The sequence below is a fragment of the Struthio camelus genome, chromosome 13 (genome assembly GCF_040807025.1).
Source record: "Struthio camelus isolate bStrCam1 chromosome 13, bStrCam1.hap1, whole genome shotgun sequence".
Lineage (NCBI taxonomy): Eukaryota > Metazoa > Chordata > Aves > Struthioniformes > Struthionidae > Struthio > Struthio camelus.
In genome coordinates this window covers 14,051,287-14,061,323 of record NC_090954.1, presented here as the reverse complement: position 1 = coordinate 14,061,323, position 10,037 = coordinate 14,051,287, and the positions used below count along the sequence as shown (strand labels likewise).

Genomic DNA, 10,037 nt, shown 5'->3' with positions numbered 1-10,037 from the left:
GAGGAAATATTTAAAATTAGAACAGCAGAAGAATCATTAGCTCAATCTCAAATATTTCTCTTTAAAAAAAGAGGTTAATAATGTTTCCCTGAATGCACTTTACTCCCTGCCTTTTTTAGCTGAACTACAGATTTTCTTCGTTTGGCACGAAAAGCTGTGAACTTTGCCTCATTCCATATCCAAGGAATTTAGTGCAAGGGCAGAGATCATCTCTGGGAGGACGTTGAGGTGATTGTGCATTTTCCTTGCTCCTATAGACCAGATTTTCTCAGAGTGGAGCATTTGCTGGCTCAGCTTGGGAAAGTGAGGGATGCGGCTCAGGATAGCTCAAAGTTGCCACCATGAATGTGACTTTCTCAGCTCCACCACAGACAAGCTCTTAGAAGAGGAAGGCCCCTCACTGGGGCAGTAACGCAGAGAGCAACAGTGGGTAAGTCTGTCCTTCCTATATCACCGAGGGGGAAACTCTGTGATACAGGAGTAAAAACAGAAGCAAGAACTTCCTTCATCTATAGTCTGTGGACCAGTAAACCATCTGAAAGACAGCAGAAGGTGGCTGACTGATGTTCATGCTGGTCCCCAGGGATTAGCAGAACCTGGCTTGTATCATCAATATTTTCAATGAAAAAAGTTATAATTATTGAAGTATTAAGCATTTAGTTGTAGTCTCCTTTCCCAGTTACCAAATAATAGTGAAATACATGATGGCCTTTTGTTGTTCATTACTTTTTCAAAAAGGTTGCATGGTCTTTTAGGAAAAAGTCTAGGAGTGTTGTTCTGGCACATGCTAAGCAAATATAATGCTCTCAGATTACTGAGATTGCACTTGTGTATCCTCCTGAAAACTATCAATTTGTAATTAACTGGATATTAAGTGTTGTGATTGAAATGGATTTTCCTATCCTTTGAAAACCTGCAAGTGTCTGACAAAATTTTCCCAGCTCAAATTGGAATGAAGTGTGAAAAAAAAAGTACAATGCCCAAATAAAAGTGAAACCATTGGTTTATTTGGAACTTTAAGAAACTTTCATCTTCCAGCCTTACTTTTTAATATTATTGTTATTACTATGAGCTTAAGTATAGGATTTTTTTTGCAAGTAAAAATTTGAATTTTTATTTTTTAAATTGTTCCACATTTTATTTTTTCTGAATCGAAAAGCTAATCAAAATTATCTCTCTTCTCTGTAATGTTTTGATTTTGAAAATTAGTCTTTTCTGATGAAGCATATTCCCCTGAATAACTGAAGCTCCTTAGGGGGTAGTGAGGATTCACTGCAGACCTCTCAGCTTTCTCAAAGCTACCTGTGTTTTCTCTTGAAAAATTCATTTTATCTCATTAATATCTAAAACATTTTTCTTCTATGTCTAGATGGATGGCATCATACCATCAGACTGCTTACCATAATTATGAATATTTTCATTTATATATCATACCACATTACCTCACAATACATCCTGAGAGTTTCCTTGTGTTTCAGGCATGGATTATTATACAGAGAAATAAATGGAGACATGGAAAGATCAGGGCTAAGGAGAGTTAATGGCTACTGAATTCTAAGCTATGTGAAGAGGAAAGAATTCCCTTCAGAGCACAGGAAAACACGGGAGCAAGAGGAAGAGTGAAATGGGCTAAAGGAAACAGCGGGGTTCTTCCTCTGCCCCGAGATACTGTGTAGGCTGGGGCAAAACCGCGTGTAACAGCATGCATGGGAAAGCCCAAGGTCTGCGAGCCCTGTGTGTGTAGTGGTGACCGTCTTTTTAAATATGTGTGCAACAATCACGGATGCTTTTTTCTGCCTGTCGGGGGGAATGAAAAAGAGATTTAGAGTTTTGTTCAAAAATGTAAACACTGAGGTCAGTACTGCTGGGAAAGTGACTCAGTCTGTAAGAGGCATATTTGGGCTCTTTATCTGGATTAGAAATAGAAGTGAAACCGTGCAGCGCGTTTTTCAGACACCACACGGTGCACTCAGCGGTTCGGCGGAGCGGGGCTTTCTTACCCAGGCTCACAGATGGTGCAGCCCGGCACCGTGCTGGACACCGCGCGCCAGCACGGCAGCCCTGGGGTCGGTGTCCGTCGGGCCGCAGCTTCCCCAGCATGGTCTGGCACTGCCTCTCCAAAGGAGGGCTCGCTCTGCAGAGGGACTGCCAGCCTCATGCGCGTGCGTCAAACCCAAAGCTGTGACCAAACGTCCCTTTGGGGGAATCTCAGTGTAAGGCAAGACAAGGCCTTAGGAGACCACTGCTGGTTTGAAGGTATCTAGCTGGCTTCACATGCTGAGAAATAAGGAATGAAAATTAAGAATTTTAACTCACTAAATGTATTTATATGCTGTATATGTGGTTAATTTATATTCTCCCTTCCTGAACTACTCATTTAATATCTGGCAACATGCTGCTAAGGGCTTCAGGGAGAGATTAGAGAGCATAATTACTCTCACTTCTCCAAAGTCCACACAGCACATTTCCAGGGTTGATTATTCTCTTTATCCTTTGAGCTTTTGTCCCTGGCAGCTTGAAGCAAGGAAAGACAGCATTTTAATTTCCAGTCACAGGCCTGGGTCCCAATAACTGCTCAGGGATGCACCTGCCTGACATTCATTATGCATACAGGTAACTCCCCAATGGGAAGAAAATCACTGGCTCTAATTTCACATATGAGAAACTTCATTCAGGCTCTCCAGGCAGTGATTTTGGGAAATCCGGAGAGCCGCTTCTGCCTGGTAGTTGCAGATAGAAAAACATAGCTGTGATGGCTGCAGAACTTCTGTGCACATGCAGAATGAGCTATCCCAACCAAAACAACTAGCTAATCTGACTGTGTACCAGATTGCTCAGAAATCATAGAGTTCACCAGGTTCAGGCTAGTGGAAAAGGTCATATTCTTTTTAATGAGGAAGCAAATTCTAAGTATGACTGCTTTTCATGAATTTTTAGACCAATGAGCATCTCTTTTGCATACCAATGGATTTATTGCATTTAGGATCAACAACCTAGATTGTGAAATAGTTTGTAGGTGCTTAATTCTCAGACACCAAAGGTGACATCCTGGCCCCGCTGGAGTCAATGGGAAATAAAAACATAGATGGAGGCAGGCTATTATCTGCCTTCTTTTACAGTCCTCCTGACTCTGAATTTCTAAAGAAGCTTCAGTTAGCCCTTAAGATACAGATTAAAAAAGCCAATGTTAAGCAGTTGATGATAGAAGTGATATTAAAAGGAGGAGCACATTTGGGACAGTGATAAGAGGGAGGTATGGCAGGCTGAGGAAGCTGAAAATAGAGAAAGATTGTGTGTTCACAGCAGTTTAACCTCTCTGGGAAATGGGTGTCAGTGACTCCTGTGTTGGTTTTACAGTCATTTTCAGGGACAGCTCCTTATGGTCATACAACAATGCAGGGAAAATCGGTACCATTTGTGAGCAGTCCCTCTATGATCAGATCTGATTTTGCTCCTGTTAAGAACAGGATGATCGCAGTGTCTCAAAACTCTAGCAACAGGAATGATGTCCGTACGCCTGGAGCAGCCTGTCCCTGCAGGCCTGTCTAGAGCCGCCAGCCCTGCGGACCTGAGCTCCTCAGAAACTCTCCCCCGCACATACTGAAGTCTGAAGTGTTTAACTGCACAGAAAAAAACCAGCGAGTTGTGTCAGGAACTTGGTAACATTAAATAATCGTTATGAGGAGTTTCAGTTTTATGGAAACTTTGCTAAAGAAAGTTCTGAGTATTTTTTCCCGACCGGCTTGTGGAGGGAACTCAGGTGACTTCCTGAGTGAAGACAAAGCCTTAAACACTAGCTCCAGAGACTGTTACTTTTGCACTGCCCTGCTGTCTTCCTAAAATACACTGAAAAAACAGTCGCGTCCTCAGCCTGAATCAAGAGAAGATGAGAAAAGGCTACTGTTGCGGCACCATGGCCTTTAACTTTCTTCTATTTCAAGCACTCTTTTCAGAAATGGGCATCCAGGAAACATTTGTGGAATTTTCTGAGTCTAACGTTCCAAGAAAACATGCAAGTTTGTGAAACTGCCTCCACTTAAAGTCCTGCAGGCCCACCACGTCAAGGCAGGCAGCAGGCTGGGGGCGGGTTTGCCAGGCATGCTGCGGGTGATGGTGAGGGGAGGGACGGGCCTGTGGCCTCTTGCACCACCAACCGTCATGCCCCATGTCACATGGCAGGAGAGAGGAGGTTTTACACAGCTTTCCTGCCACCCATCGTCATCATTTGGGGTAACCAAGATGGCCTTTGGAAGACTCAGAGAACGGATGAGATCCTGAGTGCTACCGGTCTGCACTTCCTTTTATTACCCAGAGAGCTGCTGATCAAAGAAGGACAATTCTGGTGTATTTGTGAGTGTCTCTGAAATTTAGAATCTGCTTTTAGAGCAAAAAATTCCTCCGGAGCTGATTTATAGCCCTGGATGATCTCAGGCCCCTTGCTATCTAAAACGCAAATCTCTGCAGTGATGTACTGCCTGCTGCAGCGGGGATTCTGCTACCACCCGGCAGCCCTGGCAGCATTTGCAGCCATCTTAACCTGATTACACAAACAGTTTTATGGGAACATCCAGTGATCTCAGACTTTGTTTATGAAGCGCTCCTCAAGACTGGGAAGACTTAAACTCTTAATTGGAGCCAAAAGAACAGATGTTCCTTTTCCTTCCTCAAGGCCAGAGCCTATGGGGGAAAAAAAAAGGAAAAAAAAAAAAAACCAAGTTCATCATAGGATAGCCTCACTGTGTTTGTTTTCATCTAGGTAAAATGTTGAAACTGTTGAATACAACTTTTAAGAATTATATAAGACACTCAAAATTCTCAGTGGAGGAGTTACCGATTTTTTCTGGCTTTATTTTTAAATACAAGTACAAACAGCAAAGATCATTCATGCCCCAAAGAATTACAGAATTGTTGTGGAGGGAAGGAACCACATGAAGTCTCTAGTCCAGCCTCCCACTCAAGGTGGGGTCAACACTGACTTCAGACTAGATTGCTCAGGGTTTTGTCCAGACAGGACAAAAAACCATCCAAGGACAGAGACGCCACAGCCTCTCTAGGCAACACGTTCCAGTGCTTAATTATCCTCACAGTGTTTTTTTTTTTCCCTTGCATCCATTCAAAACCTCTCCTGCTTCAATTATGACCATATCCAAAGTCTAGAAGTATTTTCCTGGTGATTTTATGTCACATCCTGATTGCCAGGCTGGACTGCCAGTTCCACAGAGCTCGTTCTAGAAGAGTACTTCTGTTGGATTTAAGAAAATGGCTACTGCCTCCATTATGTGCTTCAGCTTCATTTGCAGCAAGCTAGTCCCTGTTTTTATGTGAATAAACAAACACACTTGGAATGAAAGGATAAAAAATGCAATCATGAATCACATTCTGCAATGGCATCATCAGCAGCGTTCCATCAATGTCAAGACATGGCCCTGCATTTTTTTATTTCTAAAGAAGATTAAAATGATCAGAATTACATAGTCCGTCACGTGCAATTTCTAACTCTCTTATTTTTCTGCTTTTCTAGACATAGTCATTTGTAAAAAGAGTTCAAGACACTGACCTTACAGAGTTTTACTGAGTGATAGCATGTGAGTGTTTCTACTGGAATAATTATTGTGAAAAAATATATTATTTTGTAATGTAAGAAGTAAAAAATACTTTGAGTTTACAAAGCAGCTTCCTCCATCTAAGAAGAGGAAAGCATTTCAAGCAGTCAGTCTGCTCAGTAACTAAGTCAGTAAGTAACTTATACCTAATTTTATTAGCAGGGAGTACTGAGAAAGATTAAAGCTTTTATCCTTCAAAGAGATGTTCCTGCACTGCACTGGTCCTTGTGTGGGATTTATCAGTAAACAAGAGTGTTCTGATGTGCAGTCCAAACATCCTCCTCCTTTGCACAAAGTTTGTGAGTTTGGATAAGCTGTAGATAGATTTGGAAAAACAAAACCTGTACAAGTGATTCTCTGCAGTGACAGTTTTGAAACATATGTCCAGACGGCTCAGTCATAAAGCCAGTTTTCACAGCTACTGCATGAAGCAGTGAACAGTTATCTTGCTTTTTTAATCCAGCTTAACGAACACTCTGCTTAGAAGAAACTGAGGTCATTTGGAGCCAGTCACCTGAGCTCTGAAAGCCAACAGGAGTCAAATTTGCTTATTATTACACAGAGACTACTCATTGTGACCAGCGCTCTCATTCCGATCTGGAAATTAGCATATATTTTCCTCTTTAAGGAATGATTCATGTTGCTCTTTGGCCTACCCAGCGCTGGTGTTATTTAGATGACTAGCGTCTTGAGAAGCCCATCTTACTGGAAAGATGAATTGCTTCATGAGAAGGAGAGAGTATATAGTCAGCAGAGTACAACTGAAAGGAAAAGGGATCATATTAAAGCACGGTTTGTGATAGCTTTACAGCTCTGCATAAAGGATATTAAGTGAAGGCTAACTCAGCCTGCTGAAATAATTGGGCCCGTAACTCTAATATTTATCTTAGCAACCACAGCTTAATCTCTGATTATATCAAATCAAATAACAAACAAGTGTCCCTTCTATTGGAGTGTGAAGGGGCCAGAATCTCAGTTTGTGCATACTGGTATAGCTCCCGCAACTGGAAATGAGTTGCACTGATTTACACAAGTCAAGGCTGTGGGCTGTATTTTTGGCATATATTCTTTCCGCCATGCTTGTTAGTTAGCAAATGGAAGTACAACAAATTAGCAGATGTATTAATCAAGTTTTTCTCTCATAGCCTTTCTGGTTTTCAGGCTTGGTCTGGCTGTGGAGTCATACTGACTCCTCATCCCAGTTACAGGTATTTTCATGAGAAAAGACTGGTTTTGTCTTAGACCATGACCATGACTCTGAGAAGATCGAGAAGATGAGATTAAACACTTCAGTCAACCACAGCATCAGAGGAAGCAAACAAAGAAATCATATTGTTAAAAACTGCTGTGCTTTTTTAAAGTCCATGATAAATTGAAAACCCTTTCAACAACCTGACTCAGTCTTTGCCCCCTATTTGTTTTGAGCCCTACCTACTCAAATCTTTTCCAAAATGTTCTGGAGATCTGTATGTCACTCTCTGCCCAAGTAGACAAAACATTTCTGACATCTTGGCTACTTTTTCCTCTCTGGCCTTTCTAAAATTTATGTTGTCTGCTTCTCTCCATCCACACCAAACGCCACTGCTCTGATTGTTTTCCTTCCTTATTTTTTCTTTACATGCTGACCCAGCTGATAGCAGAAGAGTGGCCTTGCTAACACTTGGCTTAAATGTGGAGCTTTAAGAAACTTGGGAATGTCAAGCTGTTCAAGTGAACAGATTGGAATCTGAAGTCTCCTCAGTAGCATGTTGTTTTGTTCCTATAGCTGGATTTAGCATTTTAAAAAAATTTTGTATTTAATTATCAGGAAATTGAAGCTGCTGCCTAATGTTTTACTTATGATGAACAAAAGGTTCTCTGGGAAATATGTGATGCCAGTTTTGCAAGTCTCAAAGAAGAACTTTAAGCACCACAGGAAATTAAATACAGACATAAACATTTATAAATAGTATAAAGTAACTATGAGGCTGGGAAATTCAGTGTAGATTAGGGTGCTGTTCCGAAGTCAGTATTTCTCAGCTGTAGCCCTGCAACACTGTACTGAAAGGGTCAATACTGTTATCCCCATAGCATAGATAGAGAAACTGTGGGTATGGATGTGCCCACAGTTTCTTGTGCGTAAGCAGAGATATTCATACAGAGCAGCTGTAAGTAATTACCCAAATGCAGTATTATATCCTACACGATCCCACGGTAAGCATAAGATAGTTAACCCCTTTTTTGTTTACTGTGGTTAAGGGTATAACACAGGCAGATGTAAATTCTTGTCTTAGCCTACTTTGTAGTAAATTGTTTGCCTGCCTGTGTTCTGATGGGCAGGGAGGTGAATTATTGGACTTTTGGGAGAAGGGGAAACTCTTCAAGTGGACCTATAAGGGAGGGTAGAAAGCCTAATAAACGGGAAAAAGTGGAGTCCTAAAGAAAGGGGAAGGTAGTTTTTCAAGATAGGGACAATTTGAGTAAGAAAACTGTGTTAAGGTTTTAAGAAACACAAGAACAAGACAGCAAATTACTGGGAATTCCCTAAATGAGGTTTGTACAGCTGATTAAATTCTGTAAAACTGGTGTAGTTTTACACCAGTCCAGGGAGCATCCCTTCCAAATTCTTAACCAAAACTTCACAGCAATCAAAGACCGTCTACAAATAATACATCTTACAGTGAGTCCAGGACTTGCGAACAAAGTGTTCCTAGAGGTGAAACAAAGCTGAGCGTATACCCATGTTGCAATATGCATACCCACACATTTTTCAGGGCACACGCGCAGTCTGTTGCTCTGTTCGTCTTTTGCAGGAGTTCATGAGCTCTATTAACACGAGGGTTGATGTGCTAGCCTCTTCTTGCAAGACAGGCTTTGAATTTCCCTGAGTATTTCACAGCCACGTTGCCTTCAGTGAGACCGTGAAGGGTTGACTGGCTGGGCTCTATGAGAGCTGCTGCAACAACCTTTGCTACTTACCAACTTTCCTCGTTTCATGGCTCAAACGGGGAAAAAAGAGAAACGTTTCTCTTTCAGCTCAGTGCAGAGACATTGATAATGAGGAACCTGAATTTCCAGCATTCATCCTCTAATAGTGATAGATTTTGAGGTAATATATGATGGTAGCAATCATTTGACTAAAGCAGTAAGATATGGCTTACTAACTGCAATAATGACTCAGGCTGCATTAGAAAAAATGTTAGCATGATCAACTCATTTAATTTTCACTTTGACTTTTTTAATTGTTATATTGCTTCTTGAGAGGCCAGGCCATGCCATGAACTCTTAGCCCAGCAGGCAGCAGAACTAAGCTAAAACTCACAAGCTTTTGTCTTGTCCTGAGCCCTTGGGCCACAGCTCCTGGCTGAGCCAAGGGAAGCTCTGTCTGCTGCAATGCAGAACGTGCCATTGCAACAAAGCTCAGCTGGGCTGCTATTTTCTTTAATAGCTAGGTTGCTGAAAATGCAGGACTTGTTAAGGCCTGTTTGTGCAACCTTTGCTCAGGCCAAGTGCTGGATGTGTGAGTGGGTCCTGATGGAAGTAAGCAACTATACCTCATGAGTAACAACAGCACGATCAGGCCCTAAGTGAGATATTCATCCGACCTTTCTCATTTGTCTTCTGTAAATCACCTTCGGTGTGCTGGTATCTCCTCTCCTTAGAGGAAGGGATTGACTAACAAACAGCCCTTTTATTACAGTTTGCAAATGACAACAGTGGGAGTGAAGAATTAGGATGCGTCAGTGTCATCGTATTTCAGACATTTCATGGAGACTAGTTATTAATAGCCCTGTCTTGTACAGTAGGGCAGAGAATAAGGAAATGATCTTCCACTAGGGCTAATCATCAATGCATTGCAAATACTGTCAGTTCTTAAGGTAAGGAGGAGTAGTCAGACATCTCACAGCTCCAAATGAAGTTCCATATTGTCAAAGTGTGTTCTGCAGCATCTAAGTAGAAGGTAAGGTGCAAAGACTGGCTTGCAGATTGCTTGCATTGTATTCTCTTCTCTAGGTGTGCAGTATTGCCCATTGCTAGGGGCAAGATACTGAGCTGGGGGATTGGTATAGCTGTTCCTTTGCTCATCTGTAGGATTGTCACTTTTTCCACAAAAGGCTGAGGGAATACTCCCGTAATAACTATGTGCATCTGATGGTGATGTGCACCTACTCTGCTGCATTGTAATGTGCCTTCTTTCTGAGGATGTGTCACAGTGTCACATGCTGAGAGCACGTAGCTGGGAGCCTGTGAGATAGATTTGGGAGAATACCATAGGAGGACTGACTGTCACAACTTTTTTTCTAGTTAGTAACAGTTTTTCTCTTTGATGGGTGTGCTTTTTTTTTTCCCCCTCCGAGATGCTTCTTGTTCAGGTTTCTTGGAGTGCCGTTGTACCCACATTGCTCTAAATTCAGATGCTTAGATTCATCAGCACTTCCTCTGCTGTCCTATATT

General features: G+C 41.8%; 1 protein-coding gene across 7 annotated transcripts in view; it reads left to right on the top strand.

Annotated features, from left to right (window-relative positions):
• Positions 1-218: 218 nt before the first annotated feature.
• Positions 219-10,037, top strand: part of LOC138069144 (uncharacterized) — a 57,206-nt gene continuing 47,387 nt past the window's right edge. For all 7 annotated transcript variants that reach the window (XR_011143951.1, XR_011143950.1, XR_011143949.1 and 4 more), the window contains exon 1: positions 219-430. The gene's annotated coding sequence lies outside the window, so the exon portion shown is untranslated. The remainder of the gene's footprint in view (positions 431-10,037) is intronic.